Below are 22,632 nucleotides of genomic sequence, written 5' to 3' on the forward strand. Positions count from 1 at the left end.
TTTCAACTTGACTTGTAAGACATAACCCAACTCGAGTCTTGTTAGACCATGCATGTGTTGAGTAGGAAAGATTAGGTCGACTTGTAGGTGTTGTACAATCTAATCGATTCGGCTCCGGGACCCAAACTTTCCTAGGATTGTAAGATATAACCCAACTCAATCCATCACAACAATAATTGCTTGCTTATAATTTGAGAACATGTTTGTATGATCATATCCCATGATTCCCCTATGAACCCATGACACCCTAGTGCCTTTAATCAATTGTTTACACCCCTTATTTTATTCATCTTGCTAGTTTATTTTCATTGCTATTTTAGTTTAGTAACCTTCTACATCAACCCAATTTGTGACACCCCTTAGACACTACTAGTTACAATAGAATTCTCATTTCAATACCCGTTCCTTGGGATCCGACCTTTACTTGCCTCTTTACTAATTGTAGAGTTGTTTGTGAAGTATAAATTGTGTTTTGTATCGACCATTGACCAACGACCACATATGCTTAATTGTGAACACGAAATGGCCTCGATCAAAAATGGCGCCGTTGCCGGGGACGGTGTTTAATTGATTTAAGATTTCTTTTATTGTTATTAGTTGTGTCTTTTTCACCTTGGGGAAGTAAAACTCCTCAAGGTTCGTTCTAATTGTTTTTGAGTTGTTTGATATTTTGCATGTCTAGAAGGTTACAAAGAGATTTGTTACCTTTTGACCGTGAAATCGAAAGAACCTTGACGAATAATAGGAGACTTGTTAGGAGGAATTTGGGAGGTGTTGGTGAAGTTGTTCAACCCACTAGTGAGTTTGTCAATCCTTTCGCAATAGAAGGAGAAGAAAACCCATTAAACAATACCACACAAAATCCACCTACAATGCCTAAATTCTCGTCACACTCTATACCCACCGAGGAGGATTTACCAAATGGTACTCCTACCCCACAACATCTCACCGGTAACTTTATTGCCAAGTCCGCCTTCATCCAACTAGTTGAGAGGAGCCAATTCGGGGGGAATGCCTAGTGAGGACCCTCATTCTCATATGGAAACCTTTTGAGATTATTGTGAAGCTATCTCTCAAACGGGCGTGACTCAAGACCAAATAAGATGGGTCTTATTTCCTTTTTCGTTAATCGGCACCGCAAAGCAATGGTTGAAGGGCCTTGATAAGGCCACCCTTGGAATAGATTCTTGGAAGAAGTTGGCTCTAGCTTTCTACAAAAAATTCTACCCACCGGAAAAGACTAACATGCTAAGAGCTCAAATTACGGGTTTTAAGCAAAGGGATGAAGAATCTTTGTATGAAGCTTGGGAGCGGTTCAAAGGTATTTGTCGCTCATGTCCTCACCATGGACTTAGCGAATGGTTTTTAGTGCAACAATTTTGGAATGGTTTATATGAAGATTCAAGGAACATTCTCAATATGGGATCAAATGGAATGTTCACCGAAGTTGATGACAATCAAACATGGAACAAGATTGAGGAAATGGCGGTCCATAATTCACAATATAGTAGACCTCGCAAAGCTACTAGAGGAGGAAAGTATGAAGTAGACTCCGTTACTCAATTGGGTGCTCAACTTAGTGCTCACATTGACACAATCAACTTGAAGTTTGAACAAGCTATGGCTAGACTTGAGGAAAACTCAAAATCATCAAAGCATCATGTCAATGCCATGACGGCATCCTCATCAATCCCAAGCGGGATATGTGAGAATTGTGGAACCTTGGGTTATGACTCAAGTGAATGTAGGGGAACAACCGAACAAGTTAATGCTTTCCAAGCTTACAAAAGTGGTACCCCTTATTCAAATTTTTACAATGAAAACACCAAGTTCCATCCAAATCTCTCATACAAAAGCCAAAATGTTCAAAACCCTCAAACAACATACACTCCACCACCCATAAGAAATCAAAATCAAAGACCCTTTTACAATCAAAACCAAGGTTACCAAAATCAAAATCCATACAATCACCAAAATGACCAAGGTTTTGATGTCCAAAAAGCGGTCCTCCAAATGCAAAAGAATCAACAAGAATTTTTCACCCAAATGCAAAAAGATAGCCAAGCAAAAGACACCACCATCAACAACATTCTAGCTCACACCAAGATGTTGGAAACACAATTGACTCAACTAGCATCTTCAAGCTCACAAAGACAAAGGGGCAATTACCACCTCAAAGTAATCCCCTAGACATGAAACGGTTAGTGCCATTCACTTGAGAAGTGGTACAAGATATGAAGCACCGAAGGAGCAAGTTGAGAATGAAGTTGTGAAAGCTAGTGAAAAGGAAGAAATTGTGCAAAGCCCCAAAGAAGGGGAATCATCAAAAGAAGAAAGTTCAAAGAAAAATGAAGACAAAGCCAAAGAGAAGGAGCCCATTGTGATTAGACTTCCTTTTCCAAGTCGTCAAGCCAAGCCCAAATTTGATGATCAACTTGGAAAGTTCATGGAAATTGTGAAGAACTTAGAAGTCTCAATTCCTTTCACGGAATTAATCAATCACGTTCCGGCCTATGCAAAGTACATGAAAGATATCCTCACAAAGAAGAAGTCGATCCGGAAACTTGAGACTATCGCCTTCACTAAGGTGAGTAGTGCAATACTTCAAGGGAGTTCACCTCCAAAGTTAAAGGATCCGGGAAGCTTCTCAATACCGTGTACCATTGGCGACACAACGATCAACAAAGCCTTATGTGATCTAGGGGCTAGTGTGAGTGTCATGCCGTACTCGGTGAGTAAAAGGTTGGGAATGGGAGAGCTTAAATGCACCAATATCACTCTTCAAATGGCCGATAGATCGACGAAGACACCATTAGGGATATGGGAAGATGTCCCCGTGCGAATTGGGAAGTTTTTCATCCCGGTAGACTTTGTCATCGTTGATATGGAGGAAGATTCCAACATTCCAATCATCTTAGGAAGACCTTTCCTACACATCGCGGGTGCGGTGATTGATGTGAAACATGGAGAGCTCACTCTAGAAGTGGGAGATAAAAGCATAACTTTTAATCTTGACAAAACCATGAGAGCTCCTCGTTTGCATGAGCCATGTTTCATGATCGATCATTATAGCCGGAAAGATGAAAGGAAGAATTCGGAACTCCAATGGAGGAAGAAAATTGAAGATGCTCCATTCAAAGAGCAAGTGAATTGTGATAAGGAGAGCTTGCAAAGCTCATCAAAATCAACCAAGGAAGAAGATGATGGCCTCATTGGCCAAGAGAAGAAATTGGGAGAGTTGTCTCCATCTAAGCAAGAGATTTTTGATAATCAACTCAATTAAGTTTGTGGTCTTTGGGACGACGAATTTGAAGGGATCTTTAATCCCTACATTGGGCATGCCATCGATCATGATCAACAACAAGGAGCACGGTCTATTGAGGACCTCTACCATAACAATGAACAAGCTTTTGATTACTTCTTCAAGGTGTTGAGCAACATCAACAACACCTTGAACATGCCCCCTTGACATCTCATCAAGAATGAGAGTTTGGTGGAGTCCTCCTAAACCACCATTTGTAAATATTTCTAACTCCCTAACTTACATTTAATTTTTGTATTGCATTTTTGTCATTTTTGGATTTTTATTTACTTTGATCAAAATAATTGTCATGAAAAGAGAGAAGTGAGGGAGGGATTAACGATTTTAATTGATGTGTAGTGCTTTACCTTAGTATGGGGATGGCAATTGCCTAGGCTATTCATGCCTTAGTAGTGCCCCCACAATGAAGAACACAAGATTTGAAAGAAAGAAAGAAAGAATGATAAAGGAATGCGTTTGTGCACGGATGGAACTGAATCCGTGTACACAAGGACCAATCCGAGCGGATTCCCGAGAATCCGCCCGTCTCGAAGAAGATCCGAGCGTCCTGCCGAGAAGACGCCCGTCTTGGGCCGAGCTGAAATTGCAAAATTCTTGATGTCAAAGAATCGAGCGGATTTTCGGAAAGACGCCCGTCTCTCACGTAATCCGTCCGTCTTTTATACAAGACGCCCGTCTTGAAGTCAAGAAAAACAAAGAAAAATTCTCGGACTAGAATCCGTCCGTCCTGCACGAAATCCGCCCGTCCCATCACAGAAGAATCCGAGCGGATTCCCCAGAATCCGCCCGTCTCTAGGCGGGATTTTGAAAATTTTGAAGCTGTAGAATCCGCACGGATTGCGCCCAATCCGCACGGATTGTCCCTGCGTCTTGAAAAATCTCGACTTCTTTATAACCCATCCCACCTTCATTCATTCATTCATTCATTCATAAACACTACCCACAACATCAAAACCCTCATCCTCTCCATCTCAAAAACAAAAACCCTCAACAAAATCCACCAAAATCAAATCAAACCATCCTTCAAACAACAAATCAATCACTCCATCTTCAATAACAATCAAAACCAAGAACAAAATCTTCACCTTTGAGTCGATTTTTGTTCTCATAAAGGCAAAGCCTTTCACCTTCAAATCGATTTGGGCATTCTACAAATTGAAGATTTTTGACTCTTTACTTGGTTAGTTCATCAAATGGCAAGGACAAAGGGTGCAACAAAGGCAACAAAGGCACCAAAAGCAAAGGCTCTCTCTCAAAGGCAAAAAGCTCTCCAAACAAAGAAAGCTTTGGCAATGGTGGTAGCAACACCAAGCTTGGAAGTGCAACAACAACAACAAACTTCTATGGGAGCATCACCTTCTACTCCGGTAATCGATCAACTCTTGCATTATCCGGAGGTAACTTTCATTTCCGATACCCATAGAAATACATTTGTCAAGTTTGCTATGAAACAAATTCAATCCACCAAATTCATATGTAAAGATGCTTTGGAGAAATTGAGTGTTCTTGAACAAACAAAAGCTTTTTTCAATGCCATGGGTTTGAAGAAATTGTTTGAAATGAAGGAAGTAACATACCCCTCCCTTGTCTTGGAATTCTTAAGTTCTTTAAAAGTGACAAAAGTTGAGAATAGGGAAAATATTGAGTTTCGTCTAGCTAACACTAGTAGACGCATTACCTTTCCGGAATTGGGTGAAATTTTGGGTCTTAGCGATGAAGAGAAATATTATAAGCAATATGGGAAGTATGACCCGAGCCTCTTTGGGAGGCAATATCCGGGAAGAAATTTGAAGATTTTCATGCTTGTCGTGCTCTTTTGGTCCATCATCCGGGCATAAGAGTATGGCACAAAGTTGTGGGAAATACCATAATTGCTAGGAAAGACACCAATCATTTCACAGGACTCGATTTTATTCTCCTTGAATCAACTTTGAATATTGGAAGAATTCATACCAAGCCTTACAACTCTTTGAGGCTATTGGTTGATAGATGGCTCCATGTAGATAGTGGGAAGAAGGGTACAACCGTTATTGTTAATGGCGGCCTAGTCACGGTCCTAGCCAAGCACTTTGATCCTAATTTCAATAAGGATAACAAGTACAAGGCAAAGGAAGGTGGCCATCTTATTGATATGTCCATCATGATTAACAAGTTTAAGTGGGTTGCTCACAATCCCCTTGATACCAAGTATGGGTGGCTTACTAGTGAGGCTCGATCATTCACTTTACCCGCAAAGATTTGTCGTCTTAGTGTCCACCGGACCAACTATTTACTTCCCCTATCCAAGGAAGCCGAGTACATCATTCAACAACAAAAGGGTGATCATGAAACCCCCTCCTCTTCCATTGTTATACCGCCTTACCCCTTTGTGTATGAAGAGTTCAAACCGCAAGGAGTTGAAATTGGGAAAGACTATGTAACTCTTCTTATGCAAGCCATGCACAAGCAAGCTTATGAAGATCGGAAGAATGCATATTTGGCTCAATATCCTCCCCTCCTACATCTAGCTAGGCAAGGACTCCTTGATCCATCTTGTCCTTTGCCTAGTTGGGCGGATAAAGAAGCCTTGTTTCCGGGTGCATCTAGGGACGTGGTGGAAGACAATGAGGTTGTTGGAAATGGTGAAGAAATTGATGATAATATTGAGGAAGAAGCAAGTGGAGATGAAGAAAGGGATGGTGAAGATGATGATGAGCAAGATAATGAAGAAAGTGCCAAGGAAAGTGGCAATGTGACCACTTCTCATGAGGGAAGTGGTGATGATGATAGCATGATGGAAGACTAGCCTTGGAGACTCCTACACTCCCATGGTTTGTCTATATCTCTTTGTATTTTATTTCATTTTGATCATTGTTGGTTTAGTCCTAGCAACATCAAAGGACTCACACCTCGGTTCCATTGAGGTGTTCTTTATTGTTCCCATTTTTGAAAATCCAAAATGACAATCTAGTTTCATGCATAGCATAGTGTGTGCATGAACTATACCCATGCTTTGACATTAGCAATAGTGTCTTATTTGGTTTGGGGAAGTTAATGCATACACAACGGGAGGTAATCTAAATTATCCTCTCCGTCATAACAAAAACCATGCATCATGTAGTATAACTTAGTGTAGAATTGCATTTAGTATAGAAATCATGCATCATTTTTGCATAATTTCCATCATTTTGGCCATTGAGGAGTGGGGATGGGAATTCTAACACTTAACTTTTATTCAAAAAACCATAAAAATTGAAAAATTTCAAAAAATCATAAAAAAATTGAAAAATTGAAAAATCCAAAAACAAGTTCATTTCCTTTGTATATATATTGTCTTGTATATCCTTGTTCACTTTGATTGACTACGCCACATCCGAGACATGAGGATATTGAAGGCCGCATGGTATGATCTTTCCAATCTCCTTTTTCCTCTTTATGTTAATGACTATGTGGCTTTATTTTGATTGATGCGGTAAAAACAATGTGAACTTAGGACTTGCATTTAGTTGATTTGGCATACTAGTTGGTAGAATCATTTGCATTAGGATGTGTATATGTTAGTTGCATCATGGCATGTAGTTTGCATGTTAGAAAAATTTTGCGAAACCGTCTATTTGGGAAGCTTGACAAGTGTATATAGGCCCTAGTAGATGCTTTTTATTCTTAAGACTTTGCTTGTTAGAATGCTTGTAAAACACCCTAGGATGTGTCATGCTAGTATCCTTTGACCCATGGTTTAAGGCCTAGTCAAGAGTACCTTGTGGTGTGATAACTCCTTGGCTACCGTTTATTCCAAGGTGACCCTTGAAGCCATGCATACTTCCACCCTTCATCCATGTTCTACCATACATTTTTGTCATCAAAGGGAATGGGCACAAAAAGAAATCAATTTGAGTTCAATGAAATGAAAAGTGAAAGAAAGTTTGCAAAAATGCATCAAATGAAAAGAGGAGCAAAAATAGAACTCCTAAACTTCAAATACAAGGCACCCTCGTTACTAATTGGGGTGACTTTGAAAATGTTCAAAAAGAAATGCAAAAAGTTGTCAAGTATTGAAAAGCCAAAAATCAAAAAGAAATGGCAAAGAAAGTGTTCTCAAATGTCAAATGCCAATGAAATTGGGGGGAAAAACAAAAATGAAAGCAAACTCCCAAAATGAAACTCAAATATCTATCGATCCCTTTATCCATCGTATCCATTTTTGTGCATGGTAGAGAGGGGACGACCCTTCTTCTTGTCTAGGCAAGAGGGGGAATTCCGCGATCCTCCAGTGTTTCTAACACCATAGGGAGTCTACTCTTGACAAAAGCATTTAACGATTGAGGACAAAGGTACCCTAGCTTGACACCTTTTGGAGGTGATTTATTGGTATCCTTCTAGGCTTAGTAGTTTGAACAAATTACATCTATGAAGGATTGTGTACCCTTGAATTGCTTCCCTTGTAGATAATTTCCGCCACTTAGATGAGGATAGTGGCTATTCTTTTTGTAGATGCATCCATTATGTGTTTGTTTTGTGTGCTTAATGATTGGATGTGTCGCCATTTTGGCAAGACCCACCTTGCCTTGCAAGAAGGCATCCTACCTCATGGTTGTCTTGTTGTGAGTTGAAGGGGCGGAGTGAGACCCGCTAATTGTCTCATATCGGCTATTATTATTAGGTTAGGTTAGCTTTGGTCCTAGTCTTTGTCACCTCTTTACTCGGGACGAGCAAAGGTTCGGTTTGGGGATATTTGATGTGACCATAATTGGCGCATATTTAGCCCCCGAATTACCATTGTTTCCATGCTTTTTAGTGCCTATTTGGGTCATTTCTTATCTTTAGTTCTTTGTTTTGCATATTCTTTGAGATTTTGATCCCTTGGTAGGAAAGGAGTAAGAATCTTGCATTTTCATGGCAAAACGAGGCTAAATTGATCGTATTCAATGACCAAGCATCAAGGAGAGACAAGACTAGAAGGCCTTTGTACATAGCATAGTAGAAGAGCATTGTTGAGAAAGGATCCTTGAGTCCCCAAGGAAATCCCCAAGGAATTCATGAAGAAAAGGGAAGAAAAGAAGAAGAATTGACGCCGCGGACAATCCGAACGGATTGTATACAATCCGCCCGTCCGTCCAGCCCAATCCGAGCGTCCCTCAAAGGAATCCGCTCGGATTCCCCCTCGCCAATCCGAGCGTCTTGCCCAAGGATCCGCTCGGATTCCTCAGCCCAGATCCGGCCGTCCCGACTCCCATCCGCACGGATTTCAGTACAGCACGTTTTCATTCTTCAAAGCTACGATTAGAGAAGCCCTTCTCTCAGAAAATACCGGAGTCTCCTTGCTCAACTTAAAAAGTGTAATTACTAGTTTAGCCCTTAGTTAACCCTAATGCATCCTCCCTAATTTTCACTATAAATACCCCATTAGGCTAATTAGAGGAGCATGTTCTTATTATCAATAATTAGTGTAGTTAATATCAATCAAATCTCTCTTCAATATTGTAATCAAGTATTAATCAAGTTTTAATCCAAGTTTTAGTTCTTTAATCTCTCTCTTGTTCTTCCTTTATTTTGGGTAATTGAAGATTATTTGGATTATTATTGGGAGATTGACAACCTCTCAATCTAGGATTCAAGTACTTCTATTATTCTTGCTTTATTATTGGAATCATTAGTAGGTATAATCTCTTAATCCCTTTTTATTTATTGCTAATTACTTTCATTTATTCATCATGTTTCATTATGTTAGTATGATTGACAACCTTTCTAGCATGATCAATATGATAATGAGTGAGTAGTCTCTTAGCTAGGGTTTAATGGGTGATTAGGGAAACCAACATGGGGAATGATTCATGCTTAAATTAATATGCTTTCATATCTTATTTGCTTGCTTGTTTTGATCTTAATACATGCACATGTTATATTTGATGAAATGCTAAGCCTATGAATCCTTGCATTTACTATCATCTTCTATCCTTTCAACTTGACTTGTCAGACATAACCCAACTCGAGTCTTGTTAAACCATGCATGTGTTGAGTAGGAAAGATTAAGTCGACTTGTAGGTGTTGTACAATCTAATCGATTCGGCTCCGGGACCCAAACTTTCCTAGGATTGTAAGATATAACCCAACTCAATCCATCACAACAATAATTGCTTGCTTATAATTTGAGAACATGTTTGTATGATCATATCCCATGATTCCCCTATGAACCCATGACACCCTAGTGCCTTTAATCAATTGTTTACACCCCTTATTTTATTCATCTTGCTAGTTTATTTTCATTGCTATTTTAGTTTAGTAACCTTCTACATCAACCCAATTTGTGACACCCCTTAGACACTACTAGTTACAATAGAATTCTCATTTCAATACCCGTCCCTTGGGATCCGACCTTTACTTGCCTCTTTACTAATTGTAGAGTTGTTTGTGAAGTATAAATTGTGTTTTGTATCGACCATTGACCAACGACCACATATGCTTAATTGTGAACACGAAATGGCCTCGATCATTAGCCAAAGCTTGGCGATGTGGGAATGAGCTTGACACTAGTTGCCAGATTGAAAGATCAGCCTTTGTCTTTTGTAGTTGCTTTAGTAGATGGTCGGTAGGGCCTTCTTCATTGTCATTTGGTGCGACTACATTGGTTGGATTGTTTGCTATGGGAACATTTTGAGAAGTATTTTGGTATGGGCGCCCCGAACGAGTAAGGTGATCTACATCTTGATCTTCACAATTCTGGACTATTTCCTCACTGATTTTAACTAAGTAGTGTTCAGTGAGATACAGATCTTCGTCATCGTCGGCCCATATTCCATTGATGGTAGCAAGTTCCCTCATTCTTATGATTTCAGCTTCTAATTGGATAATCTGGTCGACTAGTTCATCAACCATGGCTACTACTTCTTGCATTGTAGTGTTTCGAGGAAAAACTAGTGGTGCGCGTTTTCTAGGTGTGGCATTGGGGCCACGTAAGGTTGCCACTGCACTCTCTAGTTCCAAGACTTGTCTATCCACACTTTTTGCCCATGTGATGAAATCAGTGATGGTTGGGGAAATGGTGGAGTAGTTCCCTTCATTTTCTATTGCATGAACTTTGTCTTCGACTGGGGAAATGAGATGTGAACAATCTATGGTAGATTCTTCATTTTTAATCACTAGAACTCCAAGAGGATTCTTAGTGTTGTTAGGCTTACCTCCAGGTGGTATTGGTAGGCGACCGTCTTCAATCTATGTCTTGAAGTACATTTTTCAATTTATAGCATTTTTCTGTATCATGTCCCTTACCTCTATGGTATTCGCAGTACGAATTCTCATCCTAGAACTTGGATTTATTTTCTGGTTCAGGCGTAGGGCCTATGGGTTGAAGTTTCCCAAGTTTCATCAATATTTTCAGAGCGTTGGAATATGTGTCCCCCTAGATTTGTGAATTTCCTTGGAGGGGTACTCTTTTTAGATGGCTCAAGGAGATTAACTTCATCAGTCTTGCTAGTAGAGCCGTAAGAACGATTGTTGAGCCTTGATATCCACGACCTATCGTTTTGGACAAGAGCCATTTACGAATGTCATCTTCGATCCTTGTCCCTAATACGGTCAAATCTTTGAAAGTCTTGATATTTTGATACCTCAAATGATTTACATAGATGGGCTTTAGGTTGTCCACGAATTTCTCCACAAGGGTAGCCTCATCTGGACGTTCAACAAGTTGAGTACTCGTCTTCCTCCACCGACTTAGGAAATCGGTGAAACCTTCCTTGTCATTTTGGGTAAGAACCTCTAAAGTGCGCATGTTGACTTGGATTTCAGCATTATCCGCATATTGTTTAGCAAACTCGATTGCGGCATCATCCCAAGTAGCGATTTTCTTGTGATCTAGCGAATAGAACCACTGTTTTGGGATGGTGTCCAGAGATGAAGGAAAGATCCTTAAGAACATTTCGGGTTTAATGCCTTTGATAGACATGTAATCCTTGAAGGCACGGATATGGTTCAACGGGTTTTCATGCCCCTTGAATTTAGGGATATCTGTCATGTTGAAGTTGGTTGGCAACTTGGAACTCACGGCCTCATACTTGCAATTATTCTCCCTATAAATGTCATCCCCTTTAAGATACATCAATTGCTCCTCTAATTATTGGAGCCGTTTCTCAGCTGCAGTCATACCCATGGGAGGGTTTTCATCCCCGAAGTCATTCACGAAGTCATCAACGATTTCACTTTCTCGGGGAGGCATCCTCGTTTCTACGGTATATATTCGGCCCTCAATGGTATCAAGGCGATCATACACTTGGTCTTGAGTATCTTGGAGACGAGCTAGCGCGGTTAGGATTTGATCATTACTATCTTGAAGTTGATTGAAATTCATGTCGCTTGTTCCAGGCATCTTGGAAACTGAATAAGAGATCGACGATGAATCAAAACACGATCGACCACTCTAGCACACTTACTTGAAAGAAATGTTTTGACTTGTGAAGTGGGAGTGTGCCACTTGTGTTGGTGAGCTTTGAGGAAATGACAAAGTTTGAAAAAATGTTGGTCATAGTCAACTTTAGTGTAGTTGTAGGAGGGGACTCGAAGTGAGGTTTTGAAATGGGTTTTGAGGCCCGAATTTTGACTCGATAATTGGACAGAGTTTCGGCTTGTTTTGCGCTAATATTAGGCCCAAGTTCAAAATTTTACATGTTAAAGAAGGATTTTGAATTTTACAAAAATCGTCATGGTTTTGTTTAGAAAAGGGTGATCACGTATGGTACAAACAATATACAAGCATTATAACGGGATGCTGAGTGCATTTTAAATGGGTTTTTGGTTTAAAGGGTGGGTTGCCATACCGAACAATCAAACCCGAAGTCTGTGGAGAGGCTCGTACCAAACAAGAGTAAGGCCGATTCCTAATCTATTTCCTCAAGTAGTGAAAGTCCTTGATACAAACAAGAGTAAGCACCATGGTATGGATGACGTCAATCGCTATCCATCCTTAGGCCCAAATAGGAATTAGGACCGTTTAGACGGGACGATTGGTTGAGTGGGTTGGGTTGGGCCTAGGAAGGCCGAATAAACGATCTAGGAAGACCGAGTTATGAAAACCGACAATTGTCTTGTACAAACTATTCCCTAACCTTGTTCAAGTTTCACCCTTTTGGCTACACGTAAGTGTATTATCCCCAGCAGAGTCGCCAAACTGTGGACAATGGGCCCACGGGGGCGCTTGGGAGAACAAGCGTTTGCATTTGTGGAGTCGCCACCAATTTATTGTGGAAAATTGGAAACCGTTCGAATACCTCGTGCCATGTCAAGACACAAAGTAGTGACATGAACACCAAGAACTCGTTACCCTTAGCATTCTATGTCTAGAATGACTCTCGTGGATGCCAATGAACACGGATGTTCACAGAGATCTGGAGTAAGGGGTGAGGGTACGTATTAGGAAGCTCTTTTGATCGAACACCTAATCCCGCCCGCCTCGATAGCGGCCTCTACTAATTGATTAGGGAAATTATCTATACTCGATATATTGTCGATTATATGCATGCAATGCAACATCCAACGTTTTAATCCTAACATGTGAAGAATTAGACTAAGTCGGTTAACACGTAATTTATCATACAATTAATGTCAAAGTCGGGATTTAGGATTGATTACATGTGAAGGCATACAAGTGATACAAAGTACAATGATAAATACAATAAAGGAATTACAATAATGAACATTACAATAATTACATCGGGTTTAATGATTTATGTCGAAAATACCTTTAAAACGGATAATTTGGAAAAGAAAGAATAAATAAATGAACGAACAGGAATTAAGGGTGATAATACGAGTAATAGTTAGTTAATTACGTAATTAATACTAGGTCAAGGCAAAACGGGAGTTCAGAGACAGAAGTCAACCAGGAACAGGCGCAGCAGTCACTGCGTCTGTTCCTTGGCTCAGTTCTGGCTGTGAAGTCGGAATTGCAAATCGTTAGTGTTCGTTGGTGATTTAATGATCGATTAATATTATTTACTCGGATGAAAGTGATTAACAGATTATTTACATGATTAATAATCATGAAAACGATAAACATGGATGAAACGGAATTAGGATGAATTATACATGATTTATAAGGATTAATTAATGGATTAAACAAACTAACTAATTAATTAGGTTAATTAGATGGATTAATGATGAACTAATGATGATAAACAGATGGAAATATATCAAAGGTCGAATTCCAGAAACTCAATATGAACGAATCGAATTTCTACAACCCGGAGTTGACTTTAATGACGAAAACCCGCAAATATTGATTACTTGGGATTTAAGTCGGGAATTTATGACGGATTATATGTTAACGATGATGAACAATATGTTGAATTATCATGTGAACGAGATAAGAACAAACAAAGACGAAAGGAAACAAAATAGACGAAATCAACAGAAGACGAAGGAAGAAGAAGAGAAGCAGGAACGGCGGCAACCTCAGGAAGAGGCGAAGCAAGTGTTGCGTCCTTTCCAAGAGGCGCAGCAGTCGCTGCGTCCCTTCTCGACTTCTGTCTCCTGTTAATCCGTAAAAAGGGTTTAAACAAAGGGGTTTAGAAATCGGTTTTAATTGTATTTTCGACATAAATCCTACAATATGATTACAAAAGATGAAGAACAATAAATAAAAGAGAGATTTACACCCTCAGACTTACATGTTTGACGAAACGAGATGAACTAAGTTAACGTTTAGTGATGCTCGACTCGAATGTAACGAAAGTGCCCTCGTAAGAGGAAAACGATTAAGATTGATTAAAGTTGATTATGGTGGAGTTGGTCAAATTGGTCGGTCATGCAAAACGAGGCTGGTAATCAGAAAGATCCGAGCTTACGTGGTCGAAAGTTCAAGCACGTAGACGCCAAAATTTAAGAACGTGGTCTAGAATGCAAAGGGAGAAGAGAAGGGCGGACACTCGCGTGAGAAATATGTGAGACCGAAGGTCTCTATTTATACTACTCACGTGGAGGAAGTAGGGTTTTCGGAGAGACTTTGGAAGTGAATCTCGAAAAGATATGAAAAGATATGAAAAAATACGCAGAAAAGGACTTGGGAAGAGGCGCAGCAGGCACTGCGTCCCTTGGAAGAGACGCAGCAACTGCTGCGTCTATTCCCAAGTGGTTTCCTCCTCCGGAAGAAAGATTTCCGTGTTTAGTTTATGGAATAACGGAATAATTTGGTTTTCCTTAATATTTTGTGTGAATATTACGGGAAATTGTTTACCAAAGACTAAAAGATTTATAAAATATGGAATAGAAATATCCGGAACATTCCAGAACATTCCGACTCGGCATTTTAATGGCTGTCAGAAAATGAAGACGGTTTTAGGCCCGGACTCCAAATGTACTCCAATTACTGTCAAAACGACCGTATCGGCGTGTAGATGACAATTAAGAGGTAGGCATAAATGTTTGAGAGATCACTTGACGATAAATTTACGAACTGTCACAAATCGTTCCGCGTACCAAACATGCGGCCCAATCATCACCGGGTGGTTTGCGGGAGGTGCAGAAATGAGGTATCTACACTTGCACACCTTCTCTGGCGGCATGTACTCCTTCCCGCGTCGAACAACAATATCATCGAAACACCAATAACACCACAACCGTCGACCCATCAACAACACCACCTCCGGCGATCCACTGCCTTTGTATTCGGCTACCCTTGTACCCAAGTTATATTGGAACAATGAAATTATAAACCCTAATTACTAGCAGATATAAAGAACATAACTATAATTGACATGGCGGGTAAATTGCGTTAATTTAATCCTATTTTCTATTGTACTACAATCTAAGAATAAAACTATAATAAAAAATCAATTTAGTTATTAATAATGGACTAATGAATTAAGAATTTGAAGGAGGTTAAGAAATTTACAATACAGAGAAGGTAGAGAAAATTAGATCTAAAGTTTTTTAGTCAAGGGTAAATAAATGGAAACTTTGGTGCAAAAAGTACTGAAATGAGTAAAATTTGTACTACGAAAATAAATTGCGTTATTTTATAGTTTTAATTTTGAAATTTGTGAATTACAAAGGATACATGTTTAGAATATTGGAAGACAATGGTATTCAAGTCTTAAATTTTGAAGAGCATAACAATTATGTGGGAATCACAATGGCGGCTTGTGGAAGTTCAATATTCAAGCTATTTATTTTTATAGTTTGACATGGAAATTTTGTGAAGATTATAGAGAACATAAATTTTATAATTATTGTTCAAGTTGCTTCTTAACAATTTCAATTCGGTGATGTATTAGTAAAATATTATTGGTGTTCTGAAATGTAAGGTTTGTCAACATTTCTGATCGTGTTTTTTATATTATTTTCAGAATTGTTGATGAAACTTTTAATGTTTAATTAGGGATGCTCCATTTTTTAGGAGTATTTTTTTGAGAGTATTATGATATTGTGCGATGTAATTATGTAAAATACTCATATTTTCAAGTAATTTTTGGCTTCCACTAGTTTCTTTAAATTTTTAAATATAGTGGTCGCTATTATTTTTTCGTTGTATTAGCTAAACCTTTGCGTATAATCCATATTATGTGCGAAACTATGATCACATTCTAAGTTAGCTACCCTTTTTTTACTACGCAAAGCCTTTGTCTAGACCTGATATTATATCGAAGTCTAATACTCAACTAGAGTAGTTCTAGAGATAACTTGAAAAGATTGACCCTTTTGAATAATTTCAAGTTACACTCTTCCCTAATTTTCTATATAAGGCGATCTTATATAAAAATTTGTGCAAAATTACTTACCATTTTACTGTAATACTCTCACAAAAGAAGTTGCAAATAATGACCATTTTTTTGGGAGAATATACTACTTTAATTTTGATTTTACGTAAAGTCGTTTTACAAAAGACTAACTAACTTCATACAACCCTCAAAATCTGAAAGACGTGAACCAAGTTGATCGGACTATGTTCTCATAGAATCAAATCACTAAAAATATTATAAGATAAACATTGAAGTTCGCGTGACTAGTTAACTTTTAAACTCTTAGGCTTCGTTTGGTTTCCTTCTAATTCATGGGAAATTTAAAATCCAATGAATTGTAAAAATGGGAAGATGATTAATTTCCAATCTTTTTGGCAAAATGTACGCATTCAATACTTCAAGGTATTTTGAATGCCTACATGATGAGGGAATTGAATTACTTAGCCCCCTAGGTAGTTCACAACTTCTAAAGAATTCAACTCTCACATGCGCAACCGAACGACTTTTCCGAATTCATGTGAATTTGTATACAGGAAAATAATTCGCATGAATTGGAAATTCCGGTGTCAGTTAAATTCCTTGATTAACCAAACGAGGCCTTAGTTCAGTTCAGCTCATTCCAGTTCGGTTTAGCTCTATTGTAATACCCGTGGGACCCGCAAATATACCTTGGAATGCGTGAGAAGACCATCAGACGAGATAAGATGTATTCGAGAGTGAAAGTATGACCGTACACTAGACCGAGTGTGGCCTAGACTAGACCTAATGTGGCTGTAATGGACCGAGTAAGGGTTTTACCCGATCGAGTAGGTGTCACTCGATCGAGTGGCCGGACACTCGATCGAGTGGACTCGCACTCAGTCGAGTGGCGCTTAATCAGAACACGTGATAAGTTATCTCAAACCCTTATCCTTATTCATTCTATCTTATCCATTCTCACTCCAAATCCTCTCTCTTCTCTCAAAAAACCTCATAAACACCTTTTTCCATGGATCCAAGCTTGCTTTAAGGAAATCTCTCACCTTGTTCTTCATCATCCGCACTTGTAAGTTGAATCCCACTCATCTTTGTTTAAGTCTTAACCCTAATTTTGGGGGTTTCCACTTGGGTTAATTAGTTAGTAATTAGTATATGTAATATGAGTAATTAGTGGGTAATCATAAGAGGTTTTGTATTGTATAATAGTGTATGATGTATTTGTGATGGTGTTACATGGTTTGTTTAAGAATAAGACGGTCTTGCGAGACGAAATCATATGAGATTCGAGTAGCTTATGAAGAATGCTAAAATGTAGGTTTATCCTACTCGGTTTCAATGTTTTGTGTGTATATTTGTGTGTCTTTCATCATTATTGTATGTGTGAGTCGATTTGTACATCATGTTGGTATTTGAGGAATTGTTATTCATAACATGTTGGGATTGAACTCGTGATTCGGTCATATACTTGGTGTTGTATTCCATTTGTCATATGTGGTTATTGTTGTGTTGTATTGGAGGTCATTGGTGGTGGTACTTGGTTGTTGAGGAGACGTAAGACGGTTGAGAAACCGTCTTACGCTGTGGTCGCCTCTTGGAGCTTCCCACTCTAGGAGGGATGTTCACATTAATGGCTAGAGTTAGGAGAGACTCGTGTGGGTGAGACACAACGTCTGGCAAGGGATCCGGTTGGTTTCTGGACCCGATACGTCTGGGCGTGTCCCGGTACCTTATTGTGAGATGTGGTGTCGTGGGCGTGTCCCTGACACCGGTGGGTATGGGTACGCCTGGGCGTGTCCCGGTACCGACTTGGTAATTGTATCTCTTTTACATTTTGGCATGTTGCATATTTATTTATTATGTTGTGTCTCATATTAAATTATTGAAACTAACGTGTTGTGTGTTGTAATTGTCACCTATTTCCGGGGTGGCCTGTGTCGATCAATATGATATTTCCGAACATATGGAAGGAGGTTGAATACAGGTTGAGTTGGTGTCACGAGGGAAACAGGGCGAGCTTTGAACTTGGAGCCAAGTGTCATCTCATTAGAATAGGATAGTAGTCATGAGTTTTATCATTTGTTTTATTTATTCAATTAAAGTTATGTAATCCACTAAACACTTTATTTATATTAATTGTTTCTTAATTGCAACTCCGATTTCACCACCTCGGGAAACCGAGATGGTAACATTTCTCAATTACCTTGGTCGGGTAAAAAGAGGGTATTAGTATTACATCTATTAAGTTAAGTTCGGTCAGCTCTTTTCAGCCGAAAAGAATAGGGCCTTAGCCTCATTGGCGGTTTGACACGTAGGAGGCAGTTGTTATATACCCTCCAATTCTTTAGATGCAGCGGTTATACGTTCTGAAAGATGTAGTTGTTATAAGTTCTAACGTCGTCGTTCGTTCTATACACTATACTTGGATAAGTGGAGGCAGTTGTGATAACGCTCGAGTGTTGGTTATCTGAATCTTTCAGATGTTGATTTGCGATGATTAATTGTGTTGTCATGTTATGTAATTTCTTCATGTCATTCATGATAATTTTCGATTATTGTTTATTGTATTAATTCAGTTTGTTGTAAACATGATGGAGATTTTCAACCATTCCATCCGCCGGGACTACATTACTCAAAACGTAATTTAACTTAAACTGATTCAGGCTATTAAATTCACTCAAAAAAAATATTACTCAAAACGTAATTTAACTTGATTTAATAATCATATTTGAAAGTCAAAATCAATTTAACAACAATTAGTTTCCCTTGTGATGGAAGGTATCCGTCACAACGGAGAGACGGGTTAAATTGATATCATATTGTTGTAAATGGGCGAAAATGACCCGTCTAGCATTGGAAATGACAAAAAATGAAGAGAGAGGCGGGATTTGACATTTTGAATAAACAAAGAATTTGTTGTTGGTTGGGTTTCCAAGTTTGACGGTTTTCATCCCCTCTCTCATCAAAACCGCATTGAAAATCCCAGTCAAATAATTTCCTTCCCTCTCTCATCAGATTTTCTCATCATCCACACCCTCTCTCTTGAAACCCCAAAAAAACCCAAATATTCAATATCTTCATCATCATTCATCGTCTTCATCATCCCTGATCTGCAAATATATTCAATATCTTCATCATCATTATTCATCGTTTTCATCAGAATGGGCAAGAAACAAATGGCTAGGAGGACACCGCCGAAGAAAGCAATGGATGGTATGATTTTTGTTTAGGGATGTTGATTTTTTTTAGTAAACCGAATAAACAATTTCGTCTTCATCATTATTCATCGTCTTCATCATGATTTTTGTTGAATAAAGCAAATGTTTAGTTTTTATTAATAAACCGAATAAACAGATTGTTGTTGATTAAAATGTGAGTGTTATGACATTTTCGTCTTCATCATGATTGTTGTTGATGATTAAAATGTGAGTATTATGACATTGTCAGATTAAACACTGTCAGATTATGGTTTAACATTTTTTTGGTTGAATAAACAGTCAAATTAGGGTTTTACAATTATTTTGTTGAATAAACATTGTCATAATTATTTGGTTTTTACAATTTTCTTGTTGAATAATGCATGCATGTAAATTTTTGGTTGAATAATTTATTGTGTTTTACAAAATCTAATATTTCCACTATTGATGGATGAGTAGGTGATAAGAAAGGTAAAGGGAAGATTGCGACGCAGAAGGGTAAAGAAAAAGAGAAATCGGGGATTTCCTTTAGAGATCCGGTGGATACGCAAGAAAATGAAGAGAGTGATGGCTCAGAGGAGATTTCAGAGGAGTCGGAAAACAGTGGTGAGGAGGAAGGCAGTGGTCAGGAGGAGGACATGGAAGACAGTGATCAGGAGGAGGAAGGAAGTGATGAGGAAGATAAGCATGTGAAGGAGTCAGAGGATGGGGGTTTGGCAGACGCTCTTGAAAAAGTCGTCAAAATGGCCGCTGCTCTTGGTGTAAAGAAGAAGACGAAGGAAGAATCGTCTGTGGTAAACAGTAAGATTCATATGTGACCATTTTATTTGACGAATGTGATCAATTGAACTGATAAATGTGCCCTGGTTAGCGTTATGTGGCTCTGTGAGGGTGAATTGAGGTAATATTTACAGGGTAACAGATATGCATAAGACATGGTCACAAATTTGACAGTTGTAAAATGTATCCACATTTGTTGTGATGAATAAATGTAACTGTTTGTTAGGCTGGTCTGAACTAATATTGACAGGGTAACAGATATGCTAACACAAGGTGACATATTTGTCATCTTTAAAGTGTGACGACATTGTCTTGTGCTGAATAAATGTTAAAGTCTTAACATATCCTTTTGGCATGTATATGCGATGAAATGTGACCATCTTAGTGAAGGGTACTTAATTGAAACTGGTAACATCATCTGTATAACACATGGCGACATTATTAATCATTATTATGTGACCATTTTTGTTGGATATTGTGACCATCTTAGTGAAGACTACATATAGCAACATCTGTATAAAACATGGTGACATTATCAAATGTATATTATGTAACAACTTTTCTTAAGAAATGTGACTACCTTGATGAAGCCTAAATATCTTAACATGGTAACATAATAGACAATAGAGGAACACACATGAATTAAAATCATGACATGTATATTAAAAATGGTGACATTATTAAATCTATATTATGTGACCACTTTTGTTAAGAAATGTGACTATGTTGGTGATTTGTAAATATGTTAACATGGTAACATAATAGACATTAGATGATTACACATGAATTAACATCATGACATCTATATTGAAAATGGTGACATTATTAAATCTATATTATGTGACCACTTTTGTTAGAAATATGACTATGTTGGTGATTTGTAAATATGTTAACATGGTAACATAATAGACATTAGATGATTACACATGAATAAAAATAGTGACATTATTAAATCTATATTATGTGACCAGTTTTTCGTAGAAATGTGACTACCTTGGTGAAGGCTAAATATCTTAACATGGTAACATATGGTGACATTATAAAATCTTTATTATGTGACCATATTGCATATATGTTAACATGGTAACATATACTTTAGCATTCAGCTGTAACCATCTTGCCTTATAGTACACATTCAAAAATGGTTATATTATTCTTCAGAGATGGTTACATCTGTAATATGTTGTGTGGTTACCATCTTACATGTAAATATGTATGTTTGTTTTTAGGGAGATTTGCATGCTAAAATGGTAACATAACTAGGCAGTATGGTGGCATGTTTTTGAAGTTTACAAATTTGACCAATTTTTTGCACCAGATTCTCGAAAAGTAGCAGCTGTTGTCGAAAGACCGAAGAAGATGGAGGTTGGTCAGGGATCGAAGAGAAAGTTACCCGAGGGGGCAGTGGTTCAGAAGAAGAAGCGACAGAGGAAGGAAGGAACGTATGTTAACCATTGAATTGTTTCTCTTCATGTTACAGTCTTAACTTCATGTTACCCATGTTATCTTTTTTCTTTAACGGGTAATTGTTTGTGTCCTATCATAGGAAAGTGAAGGCGGTCGAGGGACATGGATCACCAGCGTCCTTGCATTATGTCATACAGCATTTATCGTCAGCTCAGAGGAAAGATGTGGAAGATATTAGGTTCGGAGGTCTTCTAGAGCTGAAGGCGTCTAGGTTTATTCATACCATGGTTGATTGGTTGTTGGAGCGCTACGATACGCACACTAGGTTGATGTTATTCAACAGGTTTGATCGTTTCTCAATCAGTAAACATGATGTGTATGATGTCTTTATGTTACCATGTGAGGGTGAGGATGTGCCAACTGTTAATGACGATAAGGAGCTATTGCATGGATGGAGAGAGAGGTTCGGTGCTTTACCGAACAAAGAAATAGTGTTGGACAAGGTTAGGGGTGAGATGCTGCAATTGGTGGAAGGTGGACCAGAATTTAAGAAAATGTTTGTCTTGTTTGCGATGGGATCGTTCTTGGTCCCAACCGTTCACAATCGTGTTGATACTAGGTTGCTTGGGGCAGTGGAGGATGTTGCTTCCATACCAAAGCTGGACTGGTGCTCTTACATACTAGATCGGTTTGACTATTCTGTTGAATCATGGAAAGGGAACGAGTCCAAAAGTATTGGGGGCTGCTTAATGTTCTTTCAGTTAGTCTAGTTTCACCGAATGATTTGGAGGGGTGAGCCTGAGGCCAGAACACTGCCCTTGATACAACATTGGCCGTATGAGGCAGTGAAGAAGCAAGTTAAAGAGGAGTGCAAAGCTTACACCATCCATAAGGGATTCGGGATAGGGGTGTTGGACTTGACCACGTATCCCATATCCCTTCATCTGGAGAAATCATTCTACAGACTACCGGTTGAAGGACTTGATCATGACGTGGAACCTATCAGGCAGGAAGCGGCTCGTCCGGCGGAGAAAAGTACGATTGACGACCAGGAAGCGGAAGATATCAGGCAGGACGAAGCTCCTCCGCCGGAGAAAGGTTCGACTGCCGAGGCCGAGGGATGTAGGACTGTGTCTTTCGCACTACCAGATGACCTTCCTTCAGATGAGGATCTGCGCCGTCTGTACAATGACGTAAGTCCGACCACATCCATTTATGTTTGTTGCAGTCTGAAATTTGATAG

The 22,632-nt window shown here is 38.8% G+C and overlaps 1 non-coding gene across 1 annotated transcript; it reads right to left on the reverse strand.

Moving 5' to 3' along the window:
- Positions 1–1,245: 1,245 nt before the first annotated feature.
- Positions 1,246–1,352, reverse strand: LOC141658001 (small nucleolar RNA R71). The gene has a single exon (XR_012548913.1). It is a non-coding gene; the product is annotated as a small nucleolar RNA R71 (small nucleolar RNA).
- Positions 1,353–22,632: the final 21,280 nt, after the last annotated feature.

The sequence above is a fragment of the Silene latifolia genome, chromosome 5, assembly GCF_048544455.1.
Source record: "Silene latifolia isolate original U9 population chromosome 5, ASM4854445v1, whole genome shotgun sequence".
Taxonomy (NCBI): Eukaryota; Viridiplantae; Streptophyta; class Magnoliopsida; order Caryophyllales; family Caryophyllaceae; genus Silene; species Silene latifolia.